The sequence below is a fragment of the Schistocerca cancellata genome, chromosome 4 (assembly GCF_023864275.1).
Source record: "Schistocerca cancellata isolate TAMUIC-IGC-003103 chromosome 4, iqSchCanc2.1, whole genome shotgun sequence".
In the NCBI taxonomy this organism is placed as follows: domain Eukaryota; kingdom Metazoa; phylum Arthropoda; class Insecta; order Orthoptera; family Acrididae; genus Schistocerca; species Schistocerca cancellata.
In genome coordinates this window covers 206,385,787-206,400,442 of record NC_064629.1, presented here as the reverse complement: position 1 = coordinate 206,400,442, position 14,656 = coordinate 206,385,787, and the positions used below count along the sequence as shown (strand labels likewise).

General features: G+C 41.6%; 1 protein-coding gene across 2 annotated transcripts in view; it reads right to left on the bottom strand.

Annotated features, from left to right (window-relative positions):
• Nucleotides 1-14,656, bottom strand: part of LOC126183627 (glycine receptor subunit alpha-2) — a 515,719-nt gene that overhangs the window by 136,684 nt on the left and 364,379 nt on the right. The window lies entirely within an intron of this gene.

The window sequence follows — 14,656 nt, the reverse complement described above, 5'->3', positions numbered from 1 at the left end:
CCACTCACAACAGAGACTTAAATGATGCCGGCCGGAGTTGCCGAGCGGTTCTAGGCGCTACAGTCTGGAACAGCGCGATCGCTATGGTCGCAGGTTCGAATCCTGCCTCGGGCATGGATGTGTGTGATGTCATTAGGTTAGTTATGTTTAAGTAGTTCTAAGTTCTAGGGGACTGATGACCTCAGAAGTTAAGTCCCATAGCGCTCAGAGCCATTTGAACCATTTGAACTTAGATGGTGTAGATTCAGAGTCAACAGGGACACTGAGTGGTGTTCTACGATATTCAGCGATGAGTCACGTGTGGCGGTCAGCTAACGCCAACGTATCTGTAGAAGACATAGAGAAAGATCACAGGAAATAGAAGTTCTTGATCTCGCTCCAACTATTGGAATGACAGTGCGGTAAGCTGTTACATATGACAACAAAACTTATTTGGTAATTATTGAAGTAGTGTGTGGCATTAACGGTAAACCCTGTTGCCATATCCTCCGTGACCAGGATGCCAAATATCATATTACAGCATGATAATACAAGACCCTACAAGGCTGGTCACATCACAAACGCCTTGAAGAATATACGGGTCCTTGACTGGCCTGTCCGGTCCCCTGATTTGTCACCCATAAAGTACGTCTGGGATGTGATCGGAAGATGTATACTTTCATACAAATCTCCAGCCAGCAATTTTGTGTAACTAACACAGCATGGCTTTGAGGCATCGCAAGACATTTCTTAAGATGACATTCTCAAGCTGTTTCCTTCTACGCCACAACGAATTTAAGAGTGTATTCGTGCCTCAGGGGTCGCATCGCATACTGATGTTGATACTGAACATCAGTTTCCAATGAAACGGAAGATTAATCATTTAATTCCTTGTATGTGATGAGTACCTGCACTAAGATTAATAAATATCGGGCTGGTGCCTCATGGAGTAACACTTTCCATTTCCGCCGACGTAATTTGCAGTTTGCTATAATTCATGACACATTTTGTAGACGAGCATCTGATAGCTTTTCAAATCTCAGAAGAGGAATTTGTTCTGAATGCTACGAAATACCAGAATACATTGGAACTGATGAGTGTGCTTACACAATCGCCAAATGAAGATACCTGCCCTGTGTGCTTACGCAACAAGAAAAACAACACATGAACACACATCAGTCTTTAGTGTTTAAAGAATAGTTTTAGAAACTGATTTGAGCGAAAGAATCATAAACATAATGTTCTACAAAACATTAGACATTAAGATTTTTTCATGCAGCTCGCAAAGTAATGTCCCTTTATTCAGTTCGTCGGAGGGACAGGTAGCCTATGAGCAACAAGGATGTGTTGCCAGGTAGTTGGAGCAGACATGCTGGCCAAAATTATATGAAGATCCACCTAATACGGAATACAGGCGCTTTTAGTACCCACAGCAACCTGAATCCTCTTGAAAAACAAGGAATAAAACATCATTAAGAGGTATTCTACTAGTTCCGTCAAAGAAACTACTCCAATTCCGTGAGGGCTACTGAAGGAGGTTAACGAGTTCTGAATTATTTTTACAATACAGGCAATGTAGTATCCACGGGAAATGGCCATGTCTTGTGAGTTAGAAACATGACAAAGGAAAAGTTACAAAAAAAGTTATACTGGTCACCTAGGCTCGACAACAGCCAGATCTTGGAGGGAGGTTACGTAAAATGTCCGAGGCTCCTAAACGCATAAAGAAAAATAATGACCAGAGGCGCTAGGGCAGCGATTGTAACATATAGCGACAGCACTATAAACTGTAAAAGCAAAAGCGATATAATTTTAGACAAGGAGCGAGGGTAAGAGGGGAATAACGAGAGAGAGTCTTTGGAAGGGGCACCGACACGTCATGAAGACCCTATTGCTGGACGAAGTCATGATTTAACGTCTTCCTCCCATCAGCTTCCGAAGAATAGTGCATAATTAGAGCCAATGAGATGGCGGGGGCCCTTCGACAACAGACCATGTCATGAACTGGCGGAGGCGAAAGGGAAAACTAAATAAAACTCGGAAGCAGGACACCCCGAGAGGTCTACTGCAGTTAGGGTAGGAAGTTGGTAGTAGTATCAGCAGGGCAATCGAAGAGAGTAGGCAGGCAGATCTTAGCAAAGTTATGTGCAGTAGTTGCAGCGTAGTTGATGGAATCCTAATCGCTTAGCTACGAACTTCTGCGTGTCGTGTTATGGGTGGGAGCTCAGTTAGTATTGACAGTTTCATTGTAAGTAGGCGGAACGGTACTAGTTAGTCACCGTCTCTGTGGTAAGAACTGGTATTTTCGTGGGTACAAATCCTTTAGAGCAAGTATATAAGAAGATGATACTGTTTTCTAAATAAAGTCAGGAGTTGTAAAACACTCGTAGTGTTCGTCATTTCCGTACTTATTCCATGCCTTACCTTTTGTGATAAGGGAATTTTAAAAACATAGTTAGGTCAAGAGTACCTCTCACTTAGGCCAGCCGACTATTTCCCTTCTTCCCGAACCATGTTGCTCAATCCCAAGCAACATTCACTTTTGAGACGTGACGACAACAACATTGTGATGTTATTCAAATGTGGCAGCACTGGATGTCGGGGAAGACGAGTTACTTGACTTACTTGACTTAATTCCTTTGGCCCCTATGGGGGCATAGGGCATCCAGGAGAACTCGCCATCCGTCTCTGTCTTTGGCCATTTGCCTCAATTCTGCCCAGGTCTTGCCAACTCTTTTTGCTTCCCCTTCCACTGTCCTCTTCCATGTGCCCCTTGGTCTTCCTCTCTTCCTTGTTCCCTGGGGATTCCATTCCAATGCTTTTTTCTCGATGGCTCCATCTGGTTTTCTCAAGGTGTGCCCCAACCAGCCCCACTTTCTCTCTCGTATCTGGTCTTCTATAGGTATCTGGTTTGTTATTCGCCAGAGCTCCTCATTACATATTTTTTCTGGCCACCAGATATTCATGATGCGTCGAAGACATCTATTTATGAAGCTTTGTAACTGGGTTGTTATCTTTTTATCCATTTTCCAGCTTTCACTGGCGTACAGAAGGACGGCCTTCACATTTGTATTAAAAATACGGATTTTTGTTTTGTATGTGATATTTCTATTTTTCCATATTGGATACAATTGTATGAAGGCAGCATTTGCCTTTTTAATGCGGTTTTTCACGTCATCTCCAGCTCCGCCATCTTCCGCCACTATACTACCCAGATACAGGAATGAGTTGACAGTCTCCACTCGCTGCTCACCTATTAACAGGGGCATCTCCATGTTACCTGAATTTACTCTCATTTCCTTTGTTTTGCCTGTATTTATCTTGAGGCCAGCAGTCTCTGCTTCTTCTTTCAGCAAGCTTAATTTAGCTTGCATATCAGTCAGCCTTGGAGCTAATAAAACTATGTCGTCTGCAAAATCCAAATCCTCCAGACGTTCGTGGATCCCCCACTGGATTCCTCGTCTCCTGCCTGCTGTGACTCTTCTCATAACAGAGTCTAGAATGAGTAGAAAAAGTGTTGGTGACAAAATGCAACCCTGCCGGACTCCAGTTGTTACTTTTATGGGCTCTGTCATATTTCCCTTGTGGAGTATGCAGCATTCGTAGCCATCATATAGATCTTTTATGATGTTTAAGATCTTCTGTGGTATGCCATACTTCCGCAACACCTGCCAGAGCACTTTATGTTTCACGGAATCGAAGGCCTTTTGAAAATCAATGAATGCCAGGTACATGGTTGCTTGGAATTCTTTGCTTTGCTCTGAGATGATCCTAAGAGTGTTAATAAGATCAACACAGCTGTGTTGTGCCCTAAAACCGGCCTGTTCTTTACGCAGTCGCTTTTCAAGGGATTCTTTAATTCTGTTTAAAATAATTCTGGTGAGGACCTTACTGGGCACTGACAACAATGTAATACCACGCCAGTTGTTACAGTCTGACAAATTTCCCTTTTTTGGGAGCTTTACCACCAAGCCATTTTTCCACTCCTTTGGAGATTTCTCTTCAAGCCAAATATGCTTCAGCAAAGGGTGGAGCATTTTAACAGTACTTTCAGTATCGGCTTTTAAGAGCTCCGGTGCTATGTTGTCTAGGCCTGGAGCCTTTGTATTTTTTAGTGTTTTCAAGGCAATCCTAATTTCGTCCATTGTGGGGCACTGCAAATTTATATTTTGGTCTTCTTCGACTTCCTCTGGAACATCTTGTACTTGTTTCTCTTGGTTGTCTTCACAATTTAACAGTTCCCTGAAGTGCTCCTCCCATCTCTGTAGCTGTGCCTGTTGAGTTGTAAGCATCACACCATTCTTGTTCTTAACTGGTCCTTCATGTCTGAAGTTCTTCATTGACAACCGTTTGGTAATGTTGTAGAGGTCTTTCATATTTCCTTGTCTTGCTGCCTCTTCTGCTAATTTTGCTTGCTCATCTATCCATTTCCTTTTATCTCGACGTAGCAATGTTTTCACTTTTTTGTTTGCCTCCATGTATTCTTTACGCGCTTCGCTCTTCTGCGCTCTTGTCTTACAAAAATTTAACTTAAGTTTTAGTTCTTTCCTGTGGCTGGTTTCATTCCACGTAGCATCGGAGATCCATTCCTTCCTTTGATGTGCCTTAAATCCTAGGATTTTTTCTCCCACATCTAAATAACAGTTCTTGATTTTTTGGCAGCACGTTTCAATTCCCTCTTCCATAAAGTTTTCTTCAGAGAGGACCTGGAATCTGTTTTGTAGTTCAAGGGCAAATGTTTCTTTGATCTGTTGGTCTTTTAATCTTGCCACCTCTATTTTCTTGCACCTATGATTGAGCTTGGTTCTATTTGCCACTATCTTCAGTCTGAATTCCGCCAAAACTAGGTGGTGGTCACTTCCAACGTCTGCCCCTCTTCTATTTCTGACATCTAACAGAGAGTGTAGGAACTTGCGACTTATGACTATGTGGTCTATTTGATTTTCGGTAACGTGGTCTGGAGAAACCCATGTTATCTTATGGCAGTTACGATGTGGCAACAATGTGCCTCCAATGACTAGGTCATGTTGAGCGCATGTATCTATCAACAGTTCACCATTTACATTCCTGATCCCCATGCCATGCACGCCCATGATATGTTCAAGCCCTTCATTTTCTGAACCAACTTTTGCGTTCAAGTCACCCATTAAAATTTTTATGTCCCTAGAATTTATCTGTCTAAGAACTCCGTTAAGCTCTGTATAAAATGCATCTTTTAATTCTCCTTTAGCTATTTCAGTAGGTGCATAGCATTGAATTACAGTGACATATCGTACATTTGTTTTAAAGCGTGCGGTTATTATCCATTCTGAGACTGGTTTACACTCCAGTAAGCTCTTCTTGCTGCTTTTAGATAGTAAGAGCCCTACACCATTCTTGTGCATCGCGTCCTCACCGGTCTGACCCGCATACAGCAACACTCCACCATTTTGTGTTTGGTATTCCCCAGATTCTGGCCACCTTATTTCACTTAGTCCCAATATATCTAGTCGATAGTTCTCCATCTCTTTTTCAACTTGTCTTAGCCTTCCTGCCTCTCTCAACGTCCTTACATTCCAAAACCCGATACGGGTTTTCCTTTTCAGACCAAAGGTCATATCCTTAAGATCCATCCGGCTGTTTCTCCTTTTAGTTTCTGTGATATGTGTTTTTTGGTGGTGCGGGTTATCAGCCCACAGCCCCCGAGTGTCCTGGTGGGGCTGCCACCTCATGGCCTGGACACCTGCCAAGGTTTTATTTCAGGGCCTTACCCCTTAGATAGCTTGTCTTCACCACGACTACAGAACGCTATCCATCCCTTCGCAGTAAGGCCTATGTGCATCAACGTCGTTCTGGTTTCCAAGGATCTTCCGCTGTCCACATTAGGGGACTGTGTCTGCTGCCACACAATCACAAGGAGGAAAAGGAAATTAAGGGAATGTATAGGATGGGACAGAACAGAATAGGATAGGACAGGACACTAGACGGGACGTTGTGAGACACACTTTGTCTGGATCCTCTATGGAGACCTGTCCGGCTTGGGAGGCCCTGCCGGTAGTTACACCACGGCCGGCATAGCCCTCCACTTCATTGGATCACACAAACCCCCTCGCCCACACGGACAGTGTTTCGTTAAGGCGGTGTCTCCTGAGGGGGAAGACGAGTTACTTACGTATCATAATCATCAAACAAGTCTTGAACATTTACTCAATGAATATGAACACCTAAAAGGATTTCGTTAACCTTACCACATACTTTTTCGTTTCAGTGTGTCATAGGACCCTTTGAATATCATAATATGACCGCCAAAACCGTCACGGAGTCTCCGGCATCCTGCGTAGTTAGAGCAGGCAATCTGAATTTAAAGACCGCCCTCATATTCATATATAAATGCGTTCTGCTGCAAAATAGTGTAGAACTAGATTCGTTGGACCACATTACAAGTTCCCATTGATCTATGGTGCAGATTTAATGATCGTCGCAACACTAATGTCATTTCTCCGAGTGTAGCTAGTTCACAAGAAGTTTGAAAATAGCAACCCTACCATGACCGTTTTGTTTATGTAATTCCCATTGCACCGTTTTCCCTGAAACTCTTTTCTGTGAATGCATATTAGTCACAGCAGTAGCTTTCGTGTCAGTTGCCTTATTATTAGAAGTAAAAACACTGTTCAAGGCTCTCCTTTAACGATCTTTTCACATGAAAATGATCGTTAAATGAGAGCCTTCGAATATTATGTTTATCCGGTGAAGTTTGCCATCAACTCTTTATTGCGTCATGACACAGGATATCAATAGCAGATTTGCTAGTTTTGTCGAGGAAGCTACAACTGAGAGAACGCCGACAGTGGATCCTTATGAAACGTCTATAAGGTATGCCATGAGAGCTCATCTGCACGGAATCACATTACCAGGCATATTGGCGGCTAAGAAGACATCCATACTTGCAATAAGACAAGAGAAAACAAAAGACGATGTCATTGTATTACAAATAAGATAAAACGCAACCTAAATGAAATGTTTAGACGGGAGCATTCATACAACCTTGCCTAACCCCTGTATATATCTGAAGTTCCCAAACCTTTCGAGGATGATGGGATGCATATACCCCACTAAAGTAATACGAAGTTTTGAGCGTTGGGACATCTATATTTAATACATATGCACATCAGTCTAGTGCTGCTATGTAGCGAGATGTTTTCGGTATTTGGACAAAAATACTACGGACCATGGGGTGGATATATAGAAGGCAGCGTGCGAAGGTTCGGCGTGTATTTATAGCTGACACAGTTCGTATGCTTCGCGAACATCAGATGAAATCATCGTCTTCTCCGTTGTAAGAATGTCTGAAGTAACTAATTGTGTTTTCTTATACACTACAGACATTGTTTTGAAACATTAGTACACTGCTCAGTAATTCACCTGTTTGTACATAATTTGTATTTAGTGGGCGTATATGCCCCAGAATGCTTCACAGAATGTAGAAAACGTTGGTATGTGATATGTTTTGAAACTTTTTCTTGAAAATTTTTGTGCAATATTTCGTGTTTTTCATTATCATGAGAACAGATATGTTTTGGTACTTATTTTTTACACTTTTTTTCTATTTGCCATACTGATAAAATAGTCTGCACACAAAAATTTAACATTGAAATCCTAGGCTCACAAGAAAACATTGACTTAGTTACGTTCGTGGGACACATGTCGCACCCCTTCTATTTTCAATATTGACCAACTTAAAATTTTTTGGTAGTTGAAGTTTATTATTGATCATAACGGAAGACAGTTTTTGATATTTCATTTTTAGAATATACTCGTGTGTGAAATATATTTTAATCACGAAAGGGTTAACTTTGTTTAATAACATATAAATAAAATTTGTAGTGCTAGAGATCACATTTTTCCTAATCCTCGTGATTTTATTACGTCATACACACAAAACATAAAACATATGAGGTCATTACTTGACACAACAATCATATTACGAATTAGGACAAGGATAATATTTCTCAGCCTGATACGGAGATGATTAGATATCTATAAAATTTTGTTTTGTTATTCTGATATATGTTGAACAACTCAAGTGTCAGCTAGATACGCAGTAAATTACAATCATAGGTGAACGCAGAGGAAGTGTGGAGTGTGGTATTAGATGGTAGCCGATTTTAGCTGAAAAAGCTGACTGCATAGGTATGTCACACGTACGACCATTGTACATCTGAAATGAAGAATAATGATGTAAAATTTGTGCAAGATGTATGCCGCTTTTATTGAATATCTACATCTACATTCATACTCTGGAAACCACTGCGAATTGCGTGGCGCAGGGTACTTCTCATCGTCCCAATTATTAGAGCTTATTCTCGTTCCATTCACGTATGGAGTGTACGAAGAATGACGGCTTAAACTCCTCTGTGCGCTCTATAATTAATCTGGTCTTGTCCTCACGATCCCTATGGGAGCAATACGTAGAGGGTTGTACTATATTCCTACCTGTAGATTTCTGATTTAAAGCTAATCCTTGAAACTTTGTAAGGAGGCTTCTTCAGGATAGTTTGCGCCTGTCTTCAAGAGTCTGCCAGTTCAAATTCTTCAGCATCTTTGTGACACTCTTCCACAAGTCAAACAAATACAGGGTTATTACAAATGATTGAAGCGATTTCACAGCTCTACAATAACTTTATTATTTGAGATATTTTCACAATGCTTTGCACACACGTACAAAAACTAAAAAAAAATTTTTTAGGAATTCACAAATGTTCGATATGTGCCCCTTTAGTGATTCGGCACATCAAGCCGATAATCAAGTTCCTCCCACACTTGGCGCAGCATGTCCCCATCAATGAGTTCGAAAGCATCGTTGATGCGAGCTCGCAGTTCTGGCACGTTTCTTGGTAGAGGAGGTTTAAAGACTGAATCTTTCACATAACCCCATCACTTCATCACTGAAAACAAGTTTCGCACTGAACGCATCCTCTTCCATGAGCTGTTGCAACCGCGCCGAAAATTCAAAGCGTATGACTTTGTCATCGGGTGTCAGGGCTTGTAGGAATTGTAAACGGTAAGGCTTCTGCTTTAGCCTTTTCCGTAAGATTTTCCAAACCGTCGGCTGTGGTACGTTTAGCTCCCTGCTTGCTTTATTCGTCGCCTTCCGCGGGCTACGCGTGAAACTTGCCCGCACGCGTTCAACCGTTTCTTCGCTCACTGCAGGCCGACCCGTTGATTTCCCCTTACAGAGGCATCCAGAAGCTTTAAACTGCGCATACCATCGCCGAATGGAGTTAGCAGTTGGTGGATCTTTGTTGAACTTCGTTCTGAAGTGTCGTTGCACTTATGTGAGTGCATTTCAAGCACGACATACGCTTTCTCGACTCCTGTCGCCATTTTGTCTCACTGTGCTCTCGAGCGCTCTGGCGGCAGAAACCTGAAGTGCGGCTTCAGCCGAACAAAACTTTGTGAGTTTTTCTACGTATCTATAGCGTGTCGTGACCATATGTCAATGAATGCAGCTACAGTAAATTTATGAAATCGCTTCAATCATTTGTAATAGCCCTGTATATCACCATTCTAACTGCCCTTCTCTGTATACGTTCAATATCGCCTGCTATTCCTCTTTGGTACAAGTTCTACATACTTGAGGATGGTTCGCATGAGTGATTTGTTGGCAATCTCCTCTGTAGACTGACTGCATTACGATGGTATTCTACCAGTAAACCGAAGTCTGCTACCTAGGAGACTGACTGCATTACGATGGTATTCTACCAGTAAACCGAAGTCTGCTACCTGTCTTACCCACGACTGATCTATGTGGTAGTTCTCTTTCATGTCCGTACTAAGTGTTACATCAAGGTATTTGTATGAGTTTCCCGAGTGCAACTGTGTCTCACTGATATATTCACAGGATACTACGTTTTTTCGTTTTGTGTACTGCACAGTTTTACATTTCTGAACATTTACCATAAAGCAAGTTGCCGCTGTCTGCACCACTTTGAAATATAGAACATAACAGACCAAATATTTTTGCAGTTGTTTCAGCTCATGAAGAACAACGCAGACTGAATTTATAAACATTGTTGGAGTGTATTAAAGGGAATTAGTCTGATTTTGTGGACGGATGGGTTACTGTGGCTAACACGCAGGAAAAGCATTGGGTAGAAACTGGTGACCCTACTCCAGAAAGTCGAAGAAGATTTCATCTACTAGACAAATAACGACCATGACTCTCTGGGATACAAAAGGGGAGACTTTGACTGAATACTTTGGAGAGGAAGCAGCTACTCGGGTAGCAGAGTACTTGTGGAGAGCAGTAGTCTGAGGAGCTCTGATGAACACTCGCCAATCGATATGCAGCGAGGGAAGTCAAACGGTGTTCAAAATAATGTCACTCCCACTGTTCCAATTTTATCAGTAAACTGTCAAACTATTCGTAATAAAGTTCCTGAATTTACTGTCCTCCTGGAAAGTTTTCTCGCTCAAATTATTCTTGGGATCGAGAGCTGACTGAAACCCAAAGAGAAAGCTCTGAGCTATTTAGCGAGTCGTGCAACGTATATCGGAAAGACAGATTAGAGGCCATAGAAGGGAGAGTGTTCATTGCCGTTGACAAAAATATTGTCTCCATTGAGGACGAAGTTGAGTGTGACAGTGAAGTCATCTGGTCGCTTGTAACGAGCGTAGGTAAAACCAAGTTAATTGTTGAATGTTTTTACCGGCCGTCCGATTGTGCTGCGACAGTTCTAGATTCAGTCAAAGAAAGTCTACGGTCAATAGCGTAAATACTCAGATCATGCATTACTAGTTGGGGACTAGTTTAACGTCTCGATTATAGAGTGAGAGTCTACGAATTCATTGGGGGAGCGGGAGGTGGGGGGGGGGGGGGTACATACAGACAGTCATGCGAAATACTTTTGAGGAAATATCTTAGATCTCGTAGCTACAAATAGGTCGGGCTTATCGACAATGTCAGTATAGAAACGGGGAGTAGCGATCATGACGTCATTATAGTAACTATGATTACGAAAGTTAATAAATCACTCAAGAAGACTAGGAAAGTGTTCCTGTTAGATAGAGCAGGTAAGCAGTTATTAGCTTCTCACTGAGACAGTGAACTGGCATCACTTAGTTCCAGTAAGATGGATGTAGAGGAATTATGGGCAAAGTTTGAGTGGATTGTACAGCATAGTCTCGAGAGTTATGTGCCTAGTAAGCGGATAAAGGATGGAAAAGACCCACCATGGTTTAATAACGAAATTCGGAGGATGCTGAGGAAGTAGAGGCTATCGCACTCTCGGTTAAAAAAAAACACACAAATGACGACAAGCGAAGGTTAGTAGACATTCGTGCGTCTGTGAAAAGATTTATGCGTAAGCATACAACAACTAGTATCGTCACACCTTAGCAAAAGATCTGGCACAGAATCCGAGAAAATTTTGGTCTTACGTAAAATCGCTAAGCGGGTCTAAGGATTCCATTCAATCCCTTGTTGACCAGTCTGGTGTGGCAGTTGAAGATAGCAAAACGAAAGCCAAAGTTTTAAACTTCACGTTCAAGAAATCGGTCACACAGGAGAATCGTAGAAACATGCCATCGTTTGATGATCGGACAGATACCATACGGATAACACAGTAATAAGCATACCTGTCGTAGAGAAACAACTGAAAGATTTCAAAGCAAATAAATCACAGGTCCGAATGGAATCCCAGTTCGATTTTACAAAGAGTACTCTACCGCATTGGCCCCTTATCGAGCTTGCATTTATCGTGAATCTCTAATCCGGCACAAAGTTCCAAGCGAATGGAAAAAAGTGCAGGGGACTCCAGTATAGCCGGCCGGGTTGGCGGAGTGGTTCTAGGCGCTACAGTCTGGAACCGCGAGACCGCTACGGTCGCAGGATCGGATCCTGCCTCGGGTATGAATGTGTGTGATGTCCTTAGGTTAGTTAGGTTTAAGTAGTTCTAAGTTATATGGGAGTGATGACCTCAGTAGTTATGTCCCATAGTGCTCAGAGCCACTTGAACCATTTTTGACTCCAGTATATAAGAAGCGTAAAAGAACCGACTCGCAAAATTACAGACCAATATCCCTAACTTCTGTTTGCTGCAGAATCCTTGAACATATTCTCAGTTCGAATGTAATAAACGTTGTTGTGACTGAGAAGCTTATGTCCACGAATCAGCATGATTTTAGAAACCATCGCTCGTGAGAAGTTCAGCTTGCCCATTTTCACGTGATATACTGCGAATTATGGATGAAGGGCAACAGGCAAATTCCATATTTCTTGATCTCCAGAAAGTATTTGACACGGTGCCCCATTGAGAGCTGTTAACGAAGGTACGAGCATATGGAATAATTTTATAGATATGTGAGTGGCTCGAAGACTTCTTAAATAAAAGAGCCCAGTATGTTGTCTTCGACGGCGAGTGCTCATCAGAGACAAGGGTATCGTCAGGAGTGCCCCAGGAAATTGTGATAGGACCGCTATTGTTGTCTTTATATATATAAATGATTTGATGGACAGGGTGGGTAGCAATCTGCGGTTGTTTACTGCGGTGTGAAGACGCCATAGGTCGATACCAGGTTGTGTTCACTGGACTTGAGCATGCATCTGCGTCGCCTCCACCTTGATGTAACAATAAAGAGTGATGCCATGGTGTACGGTAAGGTGTCGAAGTTGAATGACTATAGGAAGATACAAAACGACAAAATTGCCAGTTGGTGGGATGAATGGCAGCTAACCCTAAATGTAGAAAAAATGTAAGTAATGCGGATGTGTTGGAAGGTCAAACCTGTAATATTCGGCTGCAGTATTACTAGTGTACTGCTTGACACAGTCAAGTCGTTTAAATATCTGGGCGTAGCGTTGCAAAGCGATATAAGGTGGAACGAGCATGTGAGAACTGTGGCAGGGAAGGCGAATGGTCGACTTCGGTTTATTGGGAGAATTTTAGAAAAGAGTGCCTCACCTGTAAAGGAGACCGCATATAGGATGCTGGTACGACCTATTCTTGATTAGATTAGATTAGATTTACTTTCATTCCAATTGATCCGTAGTGAAGAGGTCCTCCAGGATGTGGAACATGTCAGAAAAACAACAATACATGACAAATATTTACAACTAAAACAAATAAGCTAATGTACCATTCCACAGGTCCCAAGTGGAATGATCGTCATTTTTTAATGAACACTAAGAGTCATTTTACAAATACTAATGCACTGAATTTAAAATAAAAAAGTTTTTTATTTATTTATAAGGTAATAAACATGTAATACAACTACTGTAATACTTATTTACAATGAACACATTACTGCACTGAAGTGGTGCAGAAGTTAGATTATACTCACACACACACACACACACACACACACACACGCACACACACACACACACACGCACACACACACACAGACACAGACACACAAATTTTCAGTGAACACATTACTGCACTGAAATTGTGCAGAAGTTATGTTGTACTTATATACAAATCAGTTGGTTTTACTAAGAAATTCATCAATGGAGTAGAAGGAGTTGGCCACCAATAAATCCTTTAAGCTTCTCTTAAACTGAATTTCATTGGTTGTTAAGCTTTTTATGGCTGCTGGCAAGTTATTGAAAATGTGTGTTCCTGAATAATGCACACCTTTTTGTACAAGACTAAGTGACTTTAAATCCTTGTGAAGATTATTCTTATTTCTAGTATTGATTCCATGAATTGAGCTGTTGGTTTGAAAAAGTGATATATTTTTAATGACAAATTTCATTAAGGAATAAATATATTGGGAAGCTGTAGTTAGTATCCCTAGTTCCCTAAACAGGCTTCTGCAGGATGTTCTTGAGTTCACACCACATATAATTCTTACTGCACGTTTTTGTGCCCGGAAAACTTTAGCTTGGCTTGATGAATTGCTCTAGAGTTTGGGATCCTCACCGGGTCGGATTGAAGGAAGACATCGAAGCAATTCAGAGGCGGGCTGCTAGATTTATTACTGGTAGATTCGAACAACACGTAAGTGTTACAGATATGCTTCTGGAACTCAAATGGGAATCTCTGGAGGTAAAGCGACGTTCTTTTCGAGAAACACTATTGCCGAAATTTCGAGAACCGCATTTTAAGCTGACTGTCGAACGATTCTACTGCCGCTAACATACATTGCGCGAAAGTACCACGAAGATAAACTACGAGAAATGAGGGCTCATACGGAGGCATATAGATAGTCGTTTTTCCCTCACTCTGTTTGCGAGTGGAACGGAAATGGAAAGGACGCACCTTATGGTCGTTTGCGGAATATCTATGTAGATGTAGGTGTAGATGTAACGTAATAACTTGCGAATACTACGGAACGCTTTTGAATCAAATGGTGGAAGAAATATTTGGAAAGATACTCCGACTGATAAGAAAAAAATATCATCTTTTATTAGGACAAGGCACCAGCCAACCAACGTGTCTTGTCAATGAGAAATCTAAGGGATACGAAGTACGAATAATTAGAACATACATCCTATTTGTCAGATTTTGCACTCTGTGATTTAGTTCCATCAGTTCCAAAATATAAAACAGTATGTACTCGTAGACTGTAAACACGTTGTGTTCGGTCAAGATTTTATGCAAGCAGGAATGGGCATTGCAAAGAAAAATGACCCTTTTTTTTCTTGATACCCAAGAACACAGACTGCCATACCTGGAAATTATCTTCCTGTCGT